Genomic DNA, 24027 nt, shown 5'->3' with positions numbered 1-24027 from the left:
GTAAGCAACTAGTCATCATATTTATTCCATGCACACTATGTAAGTTGAGCTAGATAACGAGGATATGAATGGGTTGGGAAGAACCAGAGAAGAATGGAAGGGATGACACTGATCAAGAAGTATTATACTTATAATCGAACATGTGGAATTGATAACCCTTGATAGAACTACTTAAAAACAGATTTAAAGAATGAAATTGTTTCTGTAAACCAGTAAACAGTAAACTAGTAAACCAGCTGTATGCATTTTATTTCTCAGACAAGGAGAGCTTAAAAGAGATGACTTTGTAATGTAGGCTTTTTTGTTTTGTTTTGTTTTTACTTTGCTTTTGATTCCTCATGGCACTTTACTTAACACTAGGTAAGCATCTTTCCTTGATCAATGGAAATACAAGAAAGAAAAGATTTATACACTTTTTACCAGAAAATTTACACTGTGGAACTGTTAGAAGATCTAATTACTTGAGTTCTGTGAAGTTTTGTCTTAGGCAAAACAAATATACAGGGTTAGTTTTGCTAAGAATGACTGATAGTTATCATGTGGTCATATAACAGCCTTTGAAGAAAATGTTTCCAGTATGAACATAGGTCTACTTCTAGGTGTGCCTGTGAATGAGATCTAAAGAAGATTCCATCAGTGTAGGCAGAGATCATCCAAGTCATTGAGGGCTCACCTATAAAAACAATGCAAATGAAGGGTGAGTTATCTTTCCGTCTTCACAAAAACATTGGTCATCTTGTGCATTCAGATATCAAAGCTCAATGTGCCCAGGCTTTCAGACATTCTGGACTTAGATTAAAGGATACTCTGGTTTTTTGAACTTTAGACTCAAGACTGGATCACAACACAGACTTTCTTAGTTCTCTAGCTCACAGATGGAAACTTGTGAAACTTACGGATCTCCCTTATTGTGCATACCAATTTCCATAATAAATGCCTTCACATGCCTAAGTATATTCTATATGTTGTGTGTTTGTGTTTGTTTGTTTGTTCCTGGAGATTCTTATGTTACAGGATGCTTTTTTCTCCGAGTAAGTCTCAAAGAATGACTTGATGAAGACAAGAAACTTAATTTTGTAATAGCTTTCCAGAGTAATTTGAGTTACACTGAACTACTTAAAAATGAACTAGAACAATGGTTTGAAAATAACTGTGGTGACTAGTATCATAAAATATACCAACACTTTTCATGAACTATTGGAAGACATAAGGTCCAAAGATTTGGTTTTAGGAGAATACTGTCCACAACATACAGAGGAAAAAAAATTGTTAGGGGAGGGCTGGGAAGGCGCTTTGCACGCCCAAGGCAGTGGGTTCGATTCCTCAGCACCACATAAGCAGAGAAACCCAGAAGTGGTGCTGTGGCCCAAGCCTTGAGCTGAAGAGCTGAGGGACAGAGTCCAGGCCCAGAGTTCAGGCCCCATGACTGATGAAGAAAAAATAATAATAACTGAATACTCAGTGATGATTTATAATTGGAAGGCACTTCATCAATAGATATGTAAAACTAAAAACAATAAAGATTATTTTACCCTAATAGAACTGTCAGTTCATGGAAATAAAGCCCAGTTTCCTGGCCTCGAGCCATCATGAACCTATTTTTCATGTATTAACATGAAGCATTTTTCTTTTTTCTAAGTGGTCGAGCATGCTTGATGGGAAAGAATATGCATTTCTACTTAGACAATTTTGGATTCAAAAGGTATAAAATTCACCTCATATCTCTTTTGATTTAGTTCCTTTTGAAGAATATATGGATTATAACTGTATTTGCCATGCAAGTGTGAAGACAATGTTATATAAATTATGTGAAAATACTTGCTTGCTCTACTGACATGGAGCTGACATGCAATAAATTATTTATTCAGTATATTTTATGCCATGCAATGATCTGATTTCAAAAAAAAACAAGATGTTAAGATTTTCCTTAGTTCTTATTTTACATGTAAACAGATGCCTTAAAAAAGTTAGACACTGCAAAATCTGGTCTGTGTGTCTCTGTCTTATTTATAAGCCTTCAAGGAAAGGAAAGTTTTCTTTATAAGAAGGATGGACAAGAGAAAGTGTTGGCCATTGTACATGAATTCACCTTCGGTTAAGGCAAGATGTGTACACAGGAACTGTCAACAACTGTTTAATCTTCCTAGAATGAATATATTACTATTTATTATTTCAAATCATTCAGTTTGTGTCCTTAGGTTATCTCGCTCACAGAGAAGTGAGAAATACCTAGAGGTCATTTCTAAGTGTGTGACTTGGTCATAGTTCATGTGTCTCTCACTGTTTATTTTTATCTTCTGTGTTCAAGTTCAAAGATATTTCTTCTTTTGTTAATTAGCTGATGCAAAATATTAAAAAAAAGCTAGTCAGAGAAAATATTCACTGGAGACCTGGGATCTATTTGGAAAATGACTGAGTAAATACAACTCCATTCCTTTAATACTAAAACTTTTACCTCCTCTAAGAATAAATTTAAATATCATATCTCTATTTAAATTTAAATCAGGGTATATTAAGATGAATATTATCAGGACGAGTAACTAGGATATACCAGGTTGCACAAATCATATATTTTCCATGTCATCAAGTACATTAATTCAAAATCTAACAAAAGAATTTTTTTCTCTAGCCCCTCGGTGATGAACTAATTTATGAAAAAAAGATACAACATCTGCTAGAGCTATAAAACAAATGAAAAATTAATTAGGTATTTGAAGGTCTCCTTTTGAAACAATGGCATTTAGTCATGTCTTAAATCCTCTTATAGCTTAAACCGTGTGTTCAGTCTGGAAAAGATCTTTCCTTGTTTCCTGTTCATTGTGTTTTCAGATCATTTTCTTCTTCTTGGCTGGTGTGTGGGTTTTGGTTGGAGGAGTTGCAATGTCCTTCATTAATTTACAAATGCTTCCTCAGCATTCAGAAAGCCATTTAAGAACATCTTCACACCTTTAATATCTTTCTAACCCTCTTAAATCCTGTATTACTGAAACATCGTGTGCAAAATACTTTAAATACGAAGAGTAGTGAATATTTATTTTGCACCTTATGCATGTCCAGTTTCTAAATATTTCTTGCTCTTAATATACCTAACTTCAAGATGGTTTCTAATGCAACAACATAGCTTTAAAAATATGTGTACTAAATACTTTTAAAGCTCTAGAAAGCATGAAAGATGCCAATATTACATAGATACAAACAGTTATAGCTTTTTAAAGTTGTTTGTACTCAAAATTTTAATATAAAAAGACAGGATATTGAACAGTATGATGGAAGTTTGTTTCGGTATGTAGACACATTTCTCTTGAGCCCATTTATTTGTGGGTTGAATACATTATTTGTGCATAGTTTATACGGGTAGATGTATCTCTTTTTAAGAGGGTAGAGAGGAAAGGCTCGTTTAACAGCACATGGACTTGTATGTCATTGTAGCAATGGATCACTTAGAAAGAAGTGCCCAAAAGACACTTAAGAAGAATTACACTTTTTCTACTGTTTGTATTTCCATATTCAATAAAAACAACAAATTAAGGTGGAGAAGAAGGATGGATGAATCTAAGTGCTTTCCTTCTTTTTCCTCTGAGTTGTCTGCTTTATTTCAGAAGCTGAAGGATGCAGGTATTAGTCAGGTATATGTTGCTGTGATGAAACACCAGAGAAAATAAGCTCACAAAGGAAAAGTGTTATATTATCTCAAGGTTTCAGAGGTTTTGGTGCATGGCTGTGTGGTCCTGTGACTTTGGACATCTGTGAGAAAGAACATCAAGGTGAGACGACAGAGCAAAGCTGTTCACTTTCTGTTAGCCAGGGAAGCAAAGGAAAAGATGAAAGAAGCCAGGGTCCCACTCTTAACAACCTTACTTCCTTCCAGTAGGTTCCATGAGTTCAAGTTTTCAGCATTCTCACTTAGGGACCAAGACATCAAGGGAAAGATCTGAGGGGACATTTAGGGTCCCGACTATAACGATGACGAATATGAAGGAAATCATCAGCATGCACTCCACACATACACAATTAATTAGGAAAACGTTCACTGATTCTTTCACATAGTTACCTTTACTGAACTTTCTGAAATCATCTACACGTTTGAAGGCCTTTATATATTGAGTCAAGAATGCTTTGTGATATGTTTCTGATTCTCTTCCCTAGAATCTGGCCTGTTTAAATCCATGGTTTTATGTTGCAGGAAAGAGGAATGGCAAAAGGAAAAAAAAAGTGTGCAAATATTTCACTTTTGGATCATTGATTGGCTCATTCACATGAGTAAGCTTGACAGAGAAGAAAAAAGGGACAAGAAGGACTCTTTAACCAAAGGGAAATTCTTCAAGTTGTGAAGCAGTAGGTAGTTTGGATTTAAGGGTTTATGGAAACTATGAGCGGGTAATTGTAGACAATAATAGAATCTATGCCTGGAATATTTTAATACGGATTTAGAAATAATTTGGCCACTTACTCCATAAACACACCAAAGTATAAGCCATTAATTTCTAAAACTCAAAATGAAAAACTAATCCATGGAGTAGAACACAAATCTCTTCATTTCTGAGCAGTCAGTAATATGCTATTATACTTTTCCTTCTCATGTGAAACAAAAATAGTAGTAAGAAATGTTAGTAAGAAATGTATATTGGAACAGGTACATACTTAGTAAGCTTAATACAATTTGATTATTACCAATGATGATTCTTTTTTTAATTTCAACTTTGACAGGACTGAATAAAAATCTTTTTAATATGGGTTGCAGTTACATGAGTAAGGTAATGAGTACATTTCCTCTTGAGCATTGTTACCTCCTCCTTTGTTTTTACCCTACCATCCCTTCCCTCTCCACCTCCCCCACTCCTCCCCTCCCCAAGTTGTAAAGTTCGTTTTCAGCATAGTGTCTTGTACATCTCATTGTTACAATGGGTCAACCTGTATCCTTATTTAAGCATTTTGTTATTGCCCTTCCCCTCTCTAAATTAGAAAAATGTACATAAAGATGCAGGGAACTGGAATCAAATACAGTGACAGCAAGGATTGTACCATGAGGGAAGAACATACAAAAGAAACAAAAAAATCACGTAGTGCATTATAAGTACATGAAAAACAACAGCAAGAAAGATACAACTTCTTGTGTCCCTATCTTGGGTTCATTTCACCTAGACTCATCTTACATGGTCATACGTACATAGCTTTTGGCCTTTTCTGCTTGTCCTAGACATATACTAGTTATTGTAAAAAAAGGAAACCACGGGATCTATGTTTCTATGGACCTGGCTTACATCACTTAGTATAATTTTTTCCAAGTCTTTCCATTTCCTAACAAATGGGCTGTATCATTCTTTCTGATTGAGGCACAGAATTCCATTGTGTGTGTGTGTGTGTGTGTGTGTGTGTGTGTGTGTGTGTGTGTGTGTGTGTGTGTATGTGTGTGTGTGTGTGTGTGTGTGTGTGTGTGTATTCCACATTTTATTGATCTTGAATAAAAAACTATGGGCTGAGATTTTATTTGCTTTAAACAGCATCTAACAATAAAAATATTCTCAGGAAAAAGAGAAAAGATTTTTCCAAGCATGGCAAGTCCTTCCATCTTGTACAGGGGTCAGCGCTAGTAATAAGAAGTTATTTTATTAGTTATGTCCCCAGAAGATGAGTTATCTTTCCCCATAACCAACTTGTTTCCAAAATCTAAGAAGAAGAAAAAATTAAGAGGTTTCTGTGTCTGTGTCTTCCAAACCTCATGCCCTCCATTCAATTTTATTTTATTGTTATTCTGAAAGACAGAGTTGGGTCAATAAAGAACTTGAGAAAAGTACATTTTCCTAGAATGCATAGCACAAAGACAAGCCATGCTGACTCATAGTGTCCTGGTTCTAAAACTATAGAGACTGCTGTTGGTTAGCAATAAAAGTAGGAGAAAGTTGAGTTCAGGGGAAAGAAACAGAAAAGAAACTCTATCGAATAACAATAAAACATAATACCTCAAAGGACAGCATTGGTATAAGCCATTAGATAGAAACTGTTATGTTCTGAAAGGGAAGAAATACACTTTATCTGAGAATTTGCTAACTCTAGAAGACACGACTGTCTGCATAGGAGGAATACTCCAGAAAATACAGGTTTTTTCTTGTATTTTACCCTGCTTTTCCTCAAATGAAATATTCCTGAAATCTCCTGGTGATAACTTGAGAATAAAGCCAGAAGTATCTCACTTTCTGATAGTTAATTAGTAAGGTAGAGTGGTTCTTACATTCCATTAGTCTTAATCCTGACAAGAACAGATAAAGCCAGATTTATTTGATAATAAAAAAAATCTCCCAAAGCATGTTTTTCCATATGTTGGCTACATTTAAAAAATTGAAATTGATTTATAAATTATAGGCTATAAAATTCTTACCATTACAATATAAAAGTATAAAATAGTATAAAATATAAATTCTCAACTATAAGTTATAAATACATTCCCAGAATAATATAGCTATCACATCAATCTAATTTAAACATAGTTTTACCACATCTAAGATATATACTCTATCATACCCAAAGTTGGGGACAAGTTACCTTATTCACTTTTAAGTCTAGTCAACCTCTAAGTTGCTTTCTATATCTACTTATTTCTTACTCCATTTCATATATTAGAATAAATATAATATATACTTTTTGGACTGGATTCTTTTAGTTGGTATTATATTAATGCTTATCAATATATTTGATACTGATGCCCAAGATATTGATATGCCCGCCACAACATTTATTGTAAAATGTCCCATTTTTAAAATGTTTTTCTCTGTCAATGGGTACTTGAATAATTCAATACTTTAACTATTATATTACAAGTAGAAACTTGCACACAGGTATTTGTATGCATGTATCTCTATTTCTCCAAGTAGATACCAAGAAATGGCTTCCTGTATTATATAGAGAAAATATGCTTAATCTTTCAAAGAACTGTCAAACTTTTCCAAAGTGATATACCATATTTTATTCCTGTTATGCATATTTTACATCCATATTTTATACCTCTCATTTCATAAACCCAAATTCTGGCAGCTGTCATGATCCCAGTGGGCTGTCTACTTGTTGGTAGCTCACACCTGTAATCCAAGCTATTCAGGAAGCTGAGATCTGAAGATCTCCATTTCAAGACAGCCTAGGCAGAAAAGAAAGCCTGTGAAACTCTTATCTCCAAGTAACTACCAAAAAGCTGAAAACAAAGCTGTGGTTCAAGTGGTAGAGAACCAGCAGTGAGTGAAGAAGAGAACATGCACAGGTTCTAAATTCAAGCACCAGAAGTACAAAAAAATAACAATACTACCAATTAGCTAGCTACAATTGAAGATCAAAAAGTGATTGGTAGTGAGACAAAGTGAAAGTGAAATAAAATAGGCATGAAACTTTAATCAGCGTCTTTGGAAACTATGAGTGAGTTCTCTCTCAATTGCCTTTAGGATGGAAAATTGTGTCATCATATGTTTGAGATCCTAGTTCATTCATACTAGTTCATTCATTGCTTCTAAGCAAAACATACACACTAAGTAAATGCTATGAGTGATTGTGGTCATGGATTCTTGGTCCAAAAGAAGCAAATAGTTTCTCAGAGCAGCCCCAATGTTTAAGGGTTGTGCAAGGTATTCCTGAAAGTGCTTTATTTATTGGACTTACTGGGAGAAATCCTTTCTTTCAAGATGTTAATGTTATCATGATAGGAGAGTAATCTCTTTCTGTGATGAGGTTTTCCTAGGAACAAATAAAATACTAGCTCTGTATTTACATATAAAGAATGGTTTTAAAATTTAGAGACAGTCCTTTATCAGTTGAGAATTTAAATGGTACACCTCAAGGAGAAATTAATTGGTATTTAATGAATAAAACAAGCACTAAAGAGATTAGAATTTTTAACACAATGGTTGTCTTTAAAATTGTATAACATTAGGGCAGATGTCCTTTAGTGGTATATATTATTTGCCCAGAGGCATTTTAGAAGCCAAAAGTGAAAGGGACAGAGAGAAGGAAATTGAAGGACTGACACAATATTCTGCATTTAAATGACTTTTCAAAGCTAAGAAGAATTAACCTTTCACCTCCTCTGGTAAGGAAAGCTTCCAGTATCTGTTCAGGCAGTCCTGGAAACAGTCCAACAATTTAAAATTATCACTTTTATAAACATTTCTGGTGTATATGTTAATTTAATAATTCTGTTCAGTTTTGGCTCTAGAACAGACTTTGTCTATAATTCTTCCCTCCAGCCTCCTTGTAGATCCAAGTGTCAGTCACCCTTATAATTACTAGTTGTGGAAATGCATAGACCTGTAAATTGGTGATAAATATGAGTAGATATTTCCGTGTGTTTTAAAAAGGAAATGTTGCCAGGCGCTGGTGGCTCACACCTGTAATCCTAGCTGCTCAGGAGGCTGAGATCTGAGGATCGTGGTTCAAAGGCAGCCAGGGCAAGAAGTCCATGAGACTCTTATCTCTAATAAATCACCGAGAAAACCAGAAGTGGTGCTGTAACTCAAGTGGTAGAGTGCTGGCCTTGAGCTGAAGAGCTGAGGGACAATGCCCAGGCCCAGAGTCCAAGCCCCACAACCAACAGCAACAACAAAATAATAATAATAAAATAAAATAAAATAAAGGAAATGTTTGGCTCCATCTTACAATAACTTTATATGTTGGTCCCATATATAAACTCCTTGAAATTTTGTTTGTTTGTTTCAAACCCCATAGATCTTTAGATGATGGTGACAGCTCTAAATCAGAGGTAAATTTCAGATAACAGATCATTTTATTTTCCTGGATTCCTTCTCAGGTCCCAATAAGAATCATTATGTAATCACATAACATGAGCACAAAATGATAAACTTTATGAACCATATTGTGTTAAAAGTATCATTTCTTCTTTCCTCATTATTTGAAGAATTAATGAACCAGTGGATTAACAAAGATATAAAGCATTGGTTGATTTATTTGTGATTTTTTTTTTCATTCTTGGGACTTGACCTCTGGGCCTGGGCACTCTCCCTCACTCTTCATCTCAAAGCAAGCACTCTACCACTTGAGCCACAACATCACTTCCGATGTTCTGGTAGTCAATTGGAGATAAGAGTTTCATGATAGAGACAAATCAAAGAAAGGTTGGGCAAATGGGATTACATGAAACTGCAGAACTTCTGCATGGCAAAAGACATAGCTAGCAAGATCAATAGAAAGTCCACGGATTGGGAGAAGATCTTCACATACAACCAATAACGGCCTCATATCTAAAATATATTTGAACTAAAAAAATTAATTCCCCCAACAACAAATCCACAAAGAAACGATGTCCTAATTAATAAGTGGGCTAAAGATTCAAAGAGAAACTTCTCTGAAGAGAAAATAAGAATGGCCAATAAATAAGGAAGAAACGCTCAACTTCTCTAGCCATAAAAGAAATGCAAATCAAGACAACATTGGGATTCCACCTCACCCCAGTTAGAATGGCTATAATCAAGAAATCTAATAACAACATATGCTGGAGGGAATAAGGCCAGGGAACCCTACTACATTGTTGGCTGTTGGCGGGAGTGTAAACTTGTTTAACCAGTTTGGAAAGCAGTATGGAGGTTCCTAAAGAGACTCCACATAGAGCTCCCTTATGACCCAGTGATCCCACTTTTGGGCATTTACCCAAATGATCACAAACAAGACCATACTAAAGCTACCAGCACAACTATGTTTATTGCAGCATTATTTACCATAGCTAACATATCGAACCAACCCAGATGTGCCTCAGTAGATGAATGGATCAAAAAATATGGCATATATATATATATATATATATATATATATACGCGTGTATATATGTGTACATATATACACATATATGTGTGTGTATATATGTGTGTGTATATATACACATATATACACACATGTGTATATATATATATGTGTGTATATATAATATATATATATATATATATATATAATGGAATTCTATGCCTCCATCAGAAAGAATGACATTGCCCCATTTGTTAGGAAATGGAAAGACTTGGAAAAATTATATTAAGTAAAGTAAGTCAGACTCAAAGAAACATAGGTCTTATGGTTTCCCTTATTTGCAATAACTAGTATATGTCTAGGATAAGCAGAAAAGTTCAAAAGCTGTATACATGTGACCATATAAGATAATGCTGAGTGAAATCAACCCCAAGATAGGGACACAGTGGTTTTATCATTCTTGCTGTTTTTTGTAATGTATTTATAATGTACCATGTGATTTTTTTTGTTTCTTTTGTATGTTCCTCCCCCATGGTATAACCCCTATTTTCACTGTATTTTATTCAGATTCCCTGCATCTTGTATTTTTCTAATTTGGGGAAGGAAAAAGAAATAACAAAATGCTGAAATAAGGATACAGGTTGACTCATTGTAACAATGAGATGTACAAGACACTATGTTAAAATGAACTTTAGAACTTGTAGCAGGGAGGGAGGACTTGGGGAGGTGGGAGTGAAGGAATGGTAGGGAATAACAAAGGAGGAGGTAACAATTCTCCCCCAATGTGCAGTATTTTTACAATAAAAAATATATACAGGGCGGGGGGGGAGTCTCATGGACTTTCTTGCCCAGGCTGGCTTTGAACTGCAATCCTCAGATCTCAGCTTCCTGATCAGCTAGGATTACACATGTGAGACATGGGCACCTGGCTTATTTGTTATTTTTTTCATTTGTAGATTACAATATTGCAGTTTAGAATATTTTGTTTTTCCTCCCTATTATTATTTTTACTCTTAGTATATTTTAAAATCTTACATACTATCTCAAGAGCAGCAACTTGCTTTTGATCCGATAAGAACTAACAATGAAATGAGAAACAGAGATCAAGTGAGAAAGAAAAAAAGTATTTGCCCCTACAGAATCATAGTATGTTCACTTGTTTTCCCATTTATCAGTGACATCTCTCTTGATAAATAATAAAAATTATAGATTAAAATGTAGCTCTCTGGGAAAAGAAAAGGAGAAAAACTAGCTCAAAACCATAGCTCAAAGCTGTTTCTAGGAACAAGAGTATAGGCTAAGTCATTATATAAGACCTTTAGTAGCTATTGTGCATGGAAAGGCAGAGTGAAAAGAAATTGAAATGTTCCCAGAAAATTTCCTTTCTTAGAAAGGTTTTTCTTCCCCAAATTCACTAATAGGCACAGCATGGTGCTCAGAGCTAAAGAAAAAAGAGAAAACTAGTAGTTTTAAAAATGTGGAAATTCTGCTCATCTTTATTACTTTAGACCTGGATTGACTTCCTCTTCCCAACTCATTTGAGAAAGATTCAGTGCTATAGCTAGAAGCAATGCGCTAAATGTTTTCTATAGACAAGCCATTTCAGAAGATTTCTCCAGGAAATAGGCATGATGAAATTCAGCTATCTATACTGCTTTTAATTTTTTTTCATATTAACTGTTTTAGTAATTGTGGTGCTAAATTTTGGGTTATAAGTTTTCATTCCAGTATTTAAAGCCTCTAGCAATATAGAATTTAGCACATGGCAGAAAAATTAGGAAAAGTGCTGGGCACCCAGAAAAGAATATATCAAGGAGCAGCATCACTCAATGCAAAGAATCACAGGAGAATCTGGGAACAGAAGCGAGTCAGTTTCTTTCCCTTGCAATGTGGATTTGTGCTCCTTGGAGTATTTTTTGTTCAGATCCTTCTTCCTCTGTATTTCTTTTTTTCTTACCAAGCCTCTTTTTAATGCCAAAAAATAACCTCAAGTTAGGTATGGTAGCTCACCCCAGTAATCCCAGTACTCAGGAAAAAAACCCAGAAGAATTTGGGCTTTCAGGATGGCTTGAGCTACATAGTGAGATTCTAGCAAAAGAAAGGAAGGAAGGGAGATGAGGAGACAGTTGTATTCTAAAGCTGCTAAAATTTTGTGATTTTTTTATAGTTGACAAATACTAAGTTTTAGAATAGGATTGCACATTTTTACTTCTGAATAGTGGTTTTGGTATTATTCAAAGAACAACTACGTTTATAGAAAGAGCTGGAATTTAGAATTCCCACTATCATTACTGCCTTTCAATCAGTTCATTTGAGAAGAAAGACTGGCTATCTCCCAGGATATTATAACTCAGATGATGTATATCAAGACAGGCTAATTAAACTCTGGGGACACATAAACATTAGTTATTATTACTGCCAACCAGTTTAACTCTGACAAAAATCATACGGGAAAGTACTATCATATCCCCATTATGCCCATGAAAAATACATTCCCAGCTCATTTTTACATTGTGATACTAGAATTGAAATCTAAGCCCTCTTTCTGACACGTCAATGGACATGAAAATATTAATTAGCACATTTTTAGAAGAAACATTTGCCATGATAATGAGTAGGAGAAAACTCATATTCTGAAGGGAGGGGATAGGAGATGCTTTATTCCCTGTAAAATAAGAACACTCTCTTGGTAGCTGGAGTTAGGAATGTCAGATTCTTGTGACAGTATAACCTATGGACTTGCTCCTTGGTAAATCCGTATAACATATTTGTTGTTTATTGCTCTTGCAGGTTTTCTTTGGTGAAAGAAGCATATTTATCCTGAGTTTGCCTGGGCATAGGTTAAAAGGCTTTCCAATGAGAACATATTACTATAGCTTCCATAGGGTAGGGTGTATCTTTCATATATACAGTGCCCTCTATTCTAGGTTTTGTTTTCAGGAAGGAACACCAGTGAATAAAGTGGTACACCAGCTAATAAAGAGTCCTAGAATCATCCCATCTATAAAACATTCTTCTCAATTGAAGCTCTGCATCAGTCACTCCTACATAGGTCATGCTTCTTAGTTGTCCCTCTTGGTGTTTTATTCCATTGTCTAAACCACATCTTGGTATTTAAGACAATGGCAAATTTGTATGCAAAAGTTGAATCTTAATAACTACCAAGAATGTCATAGATATTTGAGGCTGGCTAAAACATTTATAGTCACATGCTACTAGATATCAGGTGTCAAAAGTCAGTGTAGAATGAGTAACTATGTATTGTAGCACTTGTCTTTGAAAACTTAGTAAATCCTATTGCAGTTGCATAATACTTTTCAATAAAGTGAGTCCAATAGGGGGTCTCCTTCCCCATCTTAAGCTGGGATTCAACCTTCGGTTGAATATTAAATTAATTAATATTAAGTCTTTGGTTGAATATTAAGATGTATGTTATATGTTACATGCTATATGTATATGTTATGTTATGTGGTAAGGTATATGTTATATGTTACAAAAATATATCTTTATTTGACAGAAGCCTATTAGCCCAGGGAAGATACTCATGTTTTAAAATTAATGAGAAAACAGGGCTGGGTTAAAGAAGGGTAAATTGGTTTCTCTCAACTCAGATTCACTCAGGGAGAACGGCAGGCATAATGGCTTGTACAAGGTACATTTTTATTTAGTTTTTCCTGTCTCTCTTTGTAATGCATGTTGTTGACTATATATAGGTTAAAAGCACATGGAATGGAATCTCATAGAGATGAGGCCGTTTGCTTCAGAATGATGCTATTTATAGACAATGTTGAAAATATACCAGATTCCTCTCGATGGAACTATGATGGTACATTACAACTCATCTTGAAATTGTATTCTGACCCACACTGCAATATTTCAGACAATATAGTATAGAAAGATCAATAGAAATGTATATAGCATTGTATATGTATACAAGCATATATATTTAATACGCACACATAGATTGCTTGATATATTTAACCATAATCACAATTGAATTGGAAAATGAGGATACAATATTCCTATAGAAGAAAAGTGTTCTATAAATCAGAGGCTATAAATGCACTACATATAAAATGTCCTACTACATTTTTAAAAATTTAATAACTTAAGATGTACCCATGACAGAAGCAAACGGCTACCAACATATGAAGGCATATTTCATAGGCTCTAATGTGAATATTTAATGCCCCTTTATTCAGTGCTTATTGAGCTCTCAAGCATTTTGGGCCCATTAGTTTTTGTAGAAGCAGTAGTCAAAGTTAAACATACCTTTCTGTACTTACATAGCATTGCTTTCTTCCCCAAGTCTTTCTGAATAATGCTACTACCTGTATTGCCCTGGTTGGAATATTTGGAAGTTATAGGCAAGCTCCTTTTCAGATCAATTCAAATACTGAGCAGTTTTGGACATCCCATTCACTGGGCCACAAAGACATGCACCAGTGTGAGTTGTCAGAAAGCTTCATTCTACTTGTTAGACCACATCATTTACCATGCCTTTATTATCTGTTACAGCTAGAAAGTATGCTCAGTGGCAAAGATAACTTTTATTTACTTGTCCAGATTCCATCCTAAATTTTCATATAATACTTGATCCTTTAAAAATTAAGCAGACATGTGTCCCTGTATTTATCAATGCCTGCAACTTTCTGGCAATTTACATATGTGCTTCTGACTTGTAGTTCATTTTTCACTGATCAATCTGGTTCCCATGGCTAGATAAATCCCAACAGTACACATTTTAGCCAAACATAGGTAAGAGGAAGATTAAATTGTATTAGCAAGAAGAAAACAACAGGCAGATTTATCTTTTGTCTTTCCATGAAAAAAATACCTAATAGCATTAATAAAAATTATTTTGCCCAGACATAGGCATCATTAAAGAACAAATACTAAGGCAACAAGGTATTAGCAAGAGAGGGAAGCAATTCCTACCTCAGGATTCCAGAGAAAAATGGAAGAAGATAGAATCACTACATTCTTTTTGAGACTAGGATATTTCGAAAATGGAATTGTAGTCATAGGAAGATTCGGTGCCTCCCAGAAATGAAGCCATGTTCAGGAAAGGAGGAGGGGAGAAACAGTCCTTTGTTTGTCCCAACCTCTTATGTACTGTGGGTGTATGTCATTGAAATCTATCTATCTAGAAATCTGAAGGAAGGATGTGTGGGAGAGACAATCTGCAAGGCTTAGGCAATCATAGGAAGTCTTAGGTGCTATCTTTCACTGGAAAGTGCCTCTCATTGACTTCCTTCTTCATACCATCTCTCTCCTGTATTGTATTAATCAAGCTGTTTATAGAATCTGGTCAACACTACAACTTCTCAGTCTGACCCTTTCACCGGACAAGATGATAAAGTTGGTCTATTTGCAATTCCCCTTCCAGTAAGAACAGTCAACATGCTCTGCATAAATGGAGCTTTGTCAAAGGATGTTCATTATCATTTTCAAAAAGTTAATTTTTAAAGGAGACAGTTTCCCTTAGGGAGACCTATATTGTCTTTCCTTCAGATGACTTCTAGGCCTCTTAAAGGCCACAAGTAGCAGTCATCTACTACTAACTTCAGATTTCTTATCATTCCAAATGAGCAACTGGTGTCAGAACTTCTGGCTCTTAACCATAAGTTGTTATAACATGGTCATGGGAGCAGAAGTGCATGATGCCCAATGCATACATGAGGCCTTCCGGAACCACCTTTCCTGGATCAGTAAACTCAGACAGAGACAAGTAATCATAGACCTGCAAATTCTCCATTTAAGTTCTGATAGCTTACAAAATTTATCAGAGCCAAATATGATATTCTACTGAAGGGACTTATCCTGGCTTGTATATTAAGGCTACATGATGACAAGGACAAGACTTTGTTTCTTCAAAGAATTATTGCTATTTCACCAAAGCTTAGACATGTAGCACATTATGGCTGATAGAGTCTTGGTCTCTCCCTAGTATTAGGGAAGGTCAGTTGCATCAGCACAGAATGGCAGAGCTAGTTAGCATAGCCATTGCCTCACATTTTACCATGGTGCACTATAAGTCAAGACCAGCAAGTTTCCAAAGAAGCTTTCCAAGAAACCATCTTATATGGAGTCATTTTGGAGAAAAATTAATTCTTAAGTCATTTTCCTTTGTGTGTGTGTGTGTGTGTGTGTGTGTGTGTGTGTGTGTGTGTGTGTGTGTGTGTGTGTGTGTGTGTGTGTGTGTGTGTGTGTGTGTGTGTGTGTGTGTGTGTGTGTGTGTGTGTGTGTACCAGTTCTGAGGCTAGAATTTGGGTCTGGACACTGTCCCTGAGATTTATCCCTCAAGGCTAGTGCTCCACCACTTGAGGCACAGCTACTCTTCCCATTTTGGGGGAGTTAATTGGAGATAGCAGTCCAAAGATCTTTTCTACCTGGGCTGGATTTGAACTGTGACTCTCAGATCTCCTGAGTGGCTAGAATTACAGGTGAGAACCACCAGCACATGGCTTTTCTGTATTCTTAATGCCAATATGCGTTCTTATATACAAATATTTAACATTAAAAAGTTGTTAATAATAATTATATTTAGATTGTTTCTTAGTATCCTAACTGTTTGTGTGGTATAAATAAATGGACAAAGAATTTATATTTGTTACATTGTAAACATTTTAAATACTACAAAATATTATGATAATTACATAAATCTATAATAATTGCATGAGCCAATTTATACATTCTAAAAATTTCAGGAATAGATTTTATCTAGTAGATGAAATTGCATCTCACAATTAATTGGAATCATGATCTAGGTCAGCAAAATGATTGCCATTTATTCAAGACTGCCATTTTCTCTCAAAAGCAAATATGTAATTTATTCTGTGAATAGTGTATCATTGACACTTGTATTCAGTACTTTTAAAAAGATGTTGTAATCCTAAATGAAAAACATCAGAAAAAAATCAAAGTAGCCTTCATAAGAGTATGATAGATAAGATTATACAGCATACTCAGTTACTAATGTTTGTTTCCTGTTTGGAGATGCCTTGTACAGGTATGTGGCGATGATTGAGGACATGCTGGCATTGTTCCCCCCTATCGTTAGCTATGGTTATAACTATTCTTTCAAGATAGTTGTGTCACTCATAAAGATTTATGATTAATAATTATATACAATGCATATTCCCATCTCTTTCATTCTGTCACTGAGACAATATTTAATGAGACAATGTGTCCAACTCTGTAAATTCACTTTGACATAATTTTCAGTGTAAAAAATGAACTAGCGCCAGACAAACCATACTGAGTTAGTTGCCCACTGTCCTTTCCACATATCCAGCATGCAAACAGTTGTAAAACTAAGAAGCCATATGTGAGTAGAAGGAGAAAAGGTTTGTTGGATTGTGCTTTATGCTAAGTAAAAATATACTGGACATGAAGATTGCTTCTAAGTTAGAAAAAGACAAGCAGCGAAGATTCAGTAAGAAGAGACAATTTAAGTAGTAATATTGAAGAAAACAGTCAATGTTCTGATACCTGAGGGGAGCAAAAAAAAGCCAAAGAAACTGGCTGAAATGGACAAACTCCACGTATCTGAGTGGTAGGTGTTTCTGGTTAGCTCTGGATTATCAGAGAGAATAATCCATAAAGATAGAGGTAACAAGTAGAATTGCCTAGGATGAGATCAGAAGAAAAATAAGGCCAGAAAATATCAAGCAAATGAATCAGTCTAAAGACTTTGGCTTTGCCGGGCGCAGGTGGCTCACGCCTGTAATCCTAGCTACTCAGGAGGCTGAGATCTGAGGATCGTGGTTCAGAGCCAGCCCGGGCAGGAGAGACAGTGAGACTCTTATCTCTAATAAATCACCAAAAAAACCTGAAGTGGCGCTGTAGCTCAAGTGGTAGAGCGCTCGCCTTGAGCTGAGCGCCCAGGCCCAGAGTTCAAGCCCCATGGCCGACCAAAAAAAAAAAGACTTTGGGTTTGATATCTTTTGCGAACAAAGATAATATGATTTTACATCCTATATTGCTTTCTTGAGGCTAAATTTTGGGAAAGGAGTAATTTTTTTAAAAAAATAGAAAATTGCTAGTAGTTAACTGAAATAATCCAAATGAAAAGTGGTGGTGCCATGACCCAGAGGGGAAATCAATTTGAGGTGAACTGAACTTGTCAATCCTGGAAATGTTCTGTATAAAGCCTTCAATGAATATCCTCAGTGGACTGGATGGGATGTATGGTAGAAATAAAGGAATCAAAGTTGACCCTAATATTTTTACTTACCAAATGAAAAAAAAAGAATTTCTTAGGACTTAATTGTAAAACTTTTAAGAGCTAGAATAAGGATACTGTGGATGGGGAACAGCAAAACCTCAACTTGGGAAATATAGTAGTAAAAAAGTAGTTTCCAAGTGGAGATACTGACTATACCAGTAGAGTGTGAGTTCAGGGAAATAAAGAGCATAGTTAATATTTACAGGCCTGTGATTAAATGATGTGTAGATATAAAAGAGAAAGAGATATCAGGACTGATCAAAATTGAGAGGTTTAGAAGAAAATAAAATGAAAAAAGAATAGCAAAATAATAGGAGGAAAAGTAGGGTACTGTTATATTGACAGCAGAGGAAATATTTAAAGAAGATTTTTTTAAGACTTTAGCCCATTGATTAATTAATTGGATCCTTGTTTATTTGAGGGTTTATTTTGGGAAGATTTAATTTTTAGAGCTCCAAGTATATTTTAAATATGAGATCCTTGTCTAATGCATAGCTAGTAAAAATCTTCTCCCACTCTGTGGGCTTTTCTATGTTTATCTTGATAACTATGTCCTTTGCCATGCAGGAACTCTTCAGTTTGATGTAATTCCATTTATCTAGTCTTTGTTTGATTTGTTGTGTTTCTGGATCTTTGCTTCTCCCATACATAGCAAAGACTTACATCAAGACTTCTATGAAGAAGTAAGACAGGGTAATAGACATATGAAGAAATGTTCAACATCTCTGGACATAACAAATGAAAATCAAAACAATATTGAGATTCCACTTCACTCCAGTTAGAATGGCCATTATCAAGAAAACTAATAACAACAGATGCCGGTGGGGAATGTGACCAAAAGTGAACACTACTACACTGTTGGTAGGAATGTAAACTTGTTCAACCACTCTGGAAAGCAGTATGGAGGTTCCTCAAAAGACTAAGTATAGAGCTTCCTTATGACCCAGCAATTCCACTCCTGGGCATTTATCCAATAGAATGCAGCACACACAAAAACTACCAGTACCACCATGCTCATTGCAATATTGTTACCATAGCCAAGATATGGAATTAACCCAGATGCCCCTCAGTGGATGAATGGATCAAGGAATGTTCTCATCTCCTGACATGTAACTATAACACTTCTGTATATCATCATCTTTACAATAAAAATAAAATAAATAAATAAATTACACTGTGTAGATGTATGCTACTTAAAGAAGAATAGTTTCAATAGAACAGTCTGTTTGAATTGAATTCAAGAGAGAATGGGTCAAAATAAATTGGAGAGTGTGTATATCTAAAATTCTTGAGGAGGTTTTCTGTAAAGAATCTGAAAAGATTCTGAAAAGAATCGACGTGGATGAGTACTTAAGATGGATAATTTTTAAAGTAAGAAAACAGTAACCTGTATGTACTGCTGAGAAATATTTTAAAAACCAGGAAAAGTTGATGAAGAGGCAGAAAGAAGGGAAAGATTCTTTTTATGAAGTCTTCAAGTAGGTGACGGAGAACGGTTCTGGACAGTGTGGCAGTCAAGATTTATAAAAGCCGATAATGAATAGGATGTTTGAAGTTACCATGAGATAAAAAGACATGATATTTCAAGGATTAAAATTAAATGGCTAGCATTTTTGAATGAGATTAAAATATGTTGAGATAGTATTCCTGCAAACCCACATATTTTCTACAGGCAGAAATCTTTAAAATGAAAATTTGTTTCTTCTTTACCTCTATTTATTTGCATATGTTAATCAATCACTAGCTATATTTATCCATATGTTGAATACAAATATAGTTTTCCTACATTCATGAGAAACAAAATAGAATCACCACTTTCACATGGATAAATACAAAGAACTTAAGAGTCTGTCATTCTGTATCAATTTTATTTCAAAATAAACACATCTGTGTTAAAATAGTTTTCCCATGTGATGTTTTAGCTTAATTAGTCTGTAAATGAGGATTCTTTTTTCCAGAGAAATTGAAAAATCTAAAGGTAGATGCATATATACATATATATATGAAAGGAGTAACTAGCCAATGCTAAATGGCTAACTTTACTCAGAAATTACTTATGATGAAATTCTTTCTTAAACTGTATTTCTATTTTGTCTTTGTACCAGTAACTACATAAACATATTTTCACAATAGAATTTCTCTATTTCAGATAACAAAATCTGCTTTATGGATTCAAAACTTAAGGATATAGCTATCTCTCTTTACCTTCTGAACTAAAATAATAATACAACAATTAGAATAAGTGTACTTTTAATTAAAATGCTCCATATAACTCTTGCAAAAAATTTGTAAAATTTCAAATAAAATGTTAAAAATTCAATATACAATTCTATGTCCCAATTTAATTGCTAATTTCTTTTATTTGGGTGCAAAAGTTCTCTTTAGTTACCACAGATATCTACCCAGGAGCAACTGCACTAGATAAAAGGTGTTGGGTTGATCTGTCAATACACAGACTCATGCCTGATGAAGGTTTCATTTCCTGACTTAAGGAGGTTTAGTAGTTTTATAACCCATTTCCAGTGGAGAAAGTTCAGAGCCCAAAGACAAACCATCATCAGGTTCTCTCACTGTCTCCAAGAGCTTTCAGAAAGTATTTGAGTCAGGGCTCAGTACTACCAAAAGCTCTGAGTTACATTCTCTCAGGGCTCAGTACTACCAAAAGCTGTGAGTTACATTCTCTGGGAAAAATTCTGAGTAGCACAGAACAATTATTACAATTAGCTACTGAGAAGCACAATTCAAATCTTACCAGAATAAGTAACTATAATAGGAACTGGACATGGTTGGGTAAATGTATAACAAATTATGAGAACTAGAGGAAGAGAAGTTGCCTAGTGGTAGCTGGTGAAGAAGAGAAATTAGGAAAGAGGAGCAAGGTCAGAATCCTGTCAGCATTCTGAAAATTTCAGCATCTTCAACTATGAAGACCCCTTGGCAAGAATTATGCTTTTAAAACCAAAAAGTTCAAGACATCTACTATGTAAAAGCATTTCCAATTCCAAGATGGTACTGGTAGATCACAAAGAAGCTAAAGGATTAGAAACAAATTCTATTGTAGCATCAATCTATCTATCTATCTATCTATCTATCTATCTATCTATCTATCTATCTATCTATCTATCTATCTATCTGTCATCTATTTATTAATTATATAGTTCCAGTTAATCAACAAGCAAGTGTCAGAGTTAAATCAACAAAGGCATTCCTTCATCATTTGTCACACATACTTAATACAAAGGAATAGGAGAGAGAAGTTAGTGTTTATTATATTTGACAACAGAACTCAAGATCTTAGCAGGAGTTAAGCAAAGTTTGGGCATGTTTCTGTGTTTGTTTTGTTTGGGGTATTTTTGTTTGTTTTGCTTTTCTTTTAATCCTGTTGTCTCCATGAGAAATAAGAACTCCACTAGTATAGGAAATTTCAGCACTCAGGATTCTGGTTATCATGCCAAGTTCTGGAAATGGTGGGGCAAAGGGAGAACAAATGCAGCAATGACACTCACTAAACACTATTGAAAATGAACTATAAAACTAGTGGGGGAAGGAGGTTTAGAGGAGAAAAACTGGGAGAAAAGTAGGGAAGAGGTGACAATGTTCAAAAAGAAATTTACTCATTACCTGACTTGTAATCCCTGTAACCCCTCTGAACATCACCTTTATAATAACAATTTTTTATAAAAAGCATACCTTAGACTACATTTCAAGATCCTATATCCAGTAGTCCATACCAATACAGGAAAAAAGCAGAAGAAAAATATTACCAAATGATTGTGATTTACAGATTAATTCTGTCTTACTTCATGTGCACATAAAGACCCAGGTTTTGATACCATTTTACCAGCTGGAGAAAGAGAAACAAGTCACCTTTTTTTTAAGTTTACTGTGTGTAGAAAGTATTGAAACAGAATTTAGCAACAAATAAGAGGAAGGGTGCTAAAAAAAAACATTAAAGAACAGCTAAGTGGTAAGTAATGTCTAAAATAAAAATCAGATCAAAAACAAAAGTATTAAGGTTTGTTGTGCTCAGAAAAGAACAGCTCATAAACTGAAAGACATTGAACCCAGAGTGACTCATCATAATACATCATGATTTATAAAGCATAAAGAAGTATTTTTACCATCTTAAGATTGGCTGTTATGTATTACCATTTGTTTAAGACAAGAAAAGCTGTTTAAGCTGATTTGCATGTAGCTGATTGACTTAATCTCATGAAATCTTGCTGACAGGGACATAAGGCTTCTGTGTTGTCTTTCATTTATGATGAATGTTTTGAGTAATTAGGGTGACTGGTTCTGTGATAGGATTGTAGACAATTGGGACCATGGGTAAATCCAAACACTAGCATTTAGTGTCACTTTTCTTTAACTATAGAGGTAATTATTTTTCACACAACTATGAATTTAGAGATTGTCTTTTTCATCCTTATTTCTGTATTCTCATTGAGTCTCTAATATGCAGCCCATGGCCAACATATAACAATGACCTTTACAGTTCAAGGTTATAAAAATCTATTTTCTTTGTCTCTTTTGTTAGTTAGTATTTACATAAGGAATCTATTATTCTCAATTTTTAGCTTGTGGCTTTACTGATATTTTCTTTTCTTTTCTTTGTTGGTCCTGGAGCTTGAATTCAAGGCCTGGGTGCTGTGCTCTTTTGCTCAAGGTTAGTGCTCTAACTCTTTGAGTCATAGTGCTACTTCCAGATTTCTGGTGATTAATTGGACGTAAGAGCCTCGTGAAATTTCCTTGCTAGGAAGGCTTTGAACCATGATCCTCAGATCTCAGCCTCCTGAGTAACTCAGGATTACAGGTGTGCTTTTCTTTCTAATTTTTAGATCTTATTTTTCATCATAAAATTATATTCTGGACTATATTTATATTTTAAACTACATTAAGAAATACTTGTAAGAGTAAAGAAAAGTGAAATAAACCTCTAAAATATAATTTATCAACTAATATATAATTAACACTTCCAGACAGATTTTTTAAATGTTTTTAAGTAGTCATACAAAGGAGTTGTCATTCAACAGAGAAATGTGTGAATACAGTGGCTCTTGATCAATGTCACCCCTTTTAACATTCTCAGCTACCCCTCTACCCTACCCATTCCTTCATTTTTCTTAATTTTTCAGTTATATATTGAAATTTTTGCCATTTAACAAAGCAATTTATGTATATAATGCACTTTGATCTGTCTTATCCCTTCAACATCTTTACCTCCCCCTATTTGGACCCAGTTCTGGACAAGTACAATCCATCCATGCCTCCATTCTACTCATTTCCCAGTGGCCCAGAAATTCCACTCCTGGTCATTTGTCCAATAGAGCACAAATAAGAATACACTGAAGTCACCACTACAACCATATTCATTGCAGTACTATTTAATAGAGTCAGATCAGATGCACTTCAATGAATGATTGCATCAAGAAACTGTTATACATATATATATATATATGAATTAAATTCATCCATCAGAAAGAATGATATTATATAATTCATAAGAAATGGGAAGGAGTTGCAAAAATTATATTAAATAAAGTAAGCTCTACCTAGGGAAACACAGGTTCCCCCTTCAGCCCTTCATTAGTGGGATCTAGAGTGTGCCTACAAATCTAGAAGTAAGCACACTGTCTGGCACCCAAATGCTTATAGTGAATTACTGTAGGTATAATAGATTCTAGGAAGACCACAAATAGTATAATTCTTTAGAAAGACTAAGTCAAAGCCCAACCAAATAAGTATCAGGAAATAGCCACTTGTAAGGGAGAGGGTGGCAAGTGTGTGGAGTGGAAGAAACAGATGTGTATTTTGAATGAAGGAATTTTTGGTTATGGTAAATGTTATTTAAATGCGCTTTAGCAGCATTTAGAAGGAAGTTGTTTCTGCCTATTCAGTGGCCTAAGGTTCACATAGAAAAGACCATGATGATATTCAACAGAACATATATTATACTTTTAGCCTTAAATGTCACCAACACACTTTCAGGCAAGTCTGTCAACTGAGGTTGATTGGAATAAAACTGAGGGGAGGGTATCCATTCCTCCTAAAACTCCTTAAAATAA

At 34.8% G+C, this 24027-nt stretch overlaps 1 long non-coding RNA gene across 1 annotated transcript in view; it reads right to left on the bottom strand.

Annotated features, from left to right (window-relative positions):
• Positions 1–581: 581 nt before the first annotated feature.
• The window catches only part of LOC138831271 (uncharacterized), a 252783-nt gene continuing 229337 nt past the window's right edge, over positions 582–24027 (bottom strand). The window contains exon 3 of the long non-coding RNA XR_011373198.1: positions 582–673. This is a non-coding gene — a long non-coding RNA (uncharacterized lncRNA). The remainder of the gene's footprint in view (positions 674–24027) is intronic.

Source organism: Dipodomys merriami, unplaced genomic scaffold (genome assembly GCF_024711535.1).
Source record: "Dipodomys merriami isolate MVZ:Mamm:240054 unplaced genomic scaffold, mDipMer1.0.p SCAF_1, whole genome shotgun sequence".
In the NCBI taxonomy this organism is placed as follows: domain Eukaryota; kingdom Metazoa; phylum Chordata; class Mammalia; order Rodentia; family Heteromyidae; genus Dipodomys; species Dipodomys merriami.
The sequence above is the reverse complement of the archived record's forward strand: the minus strand, read 5'-3'. Positions and strand labels throughout refer to the sequence as shown.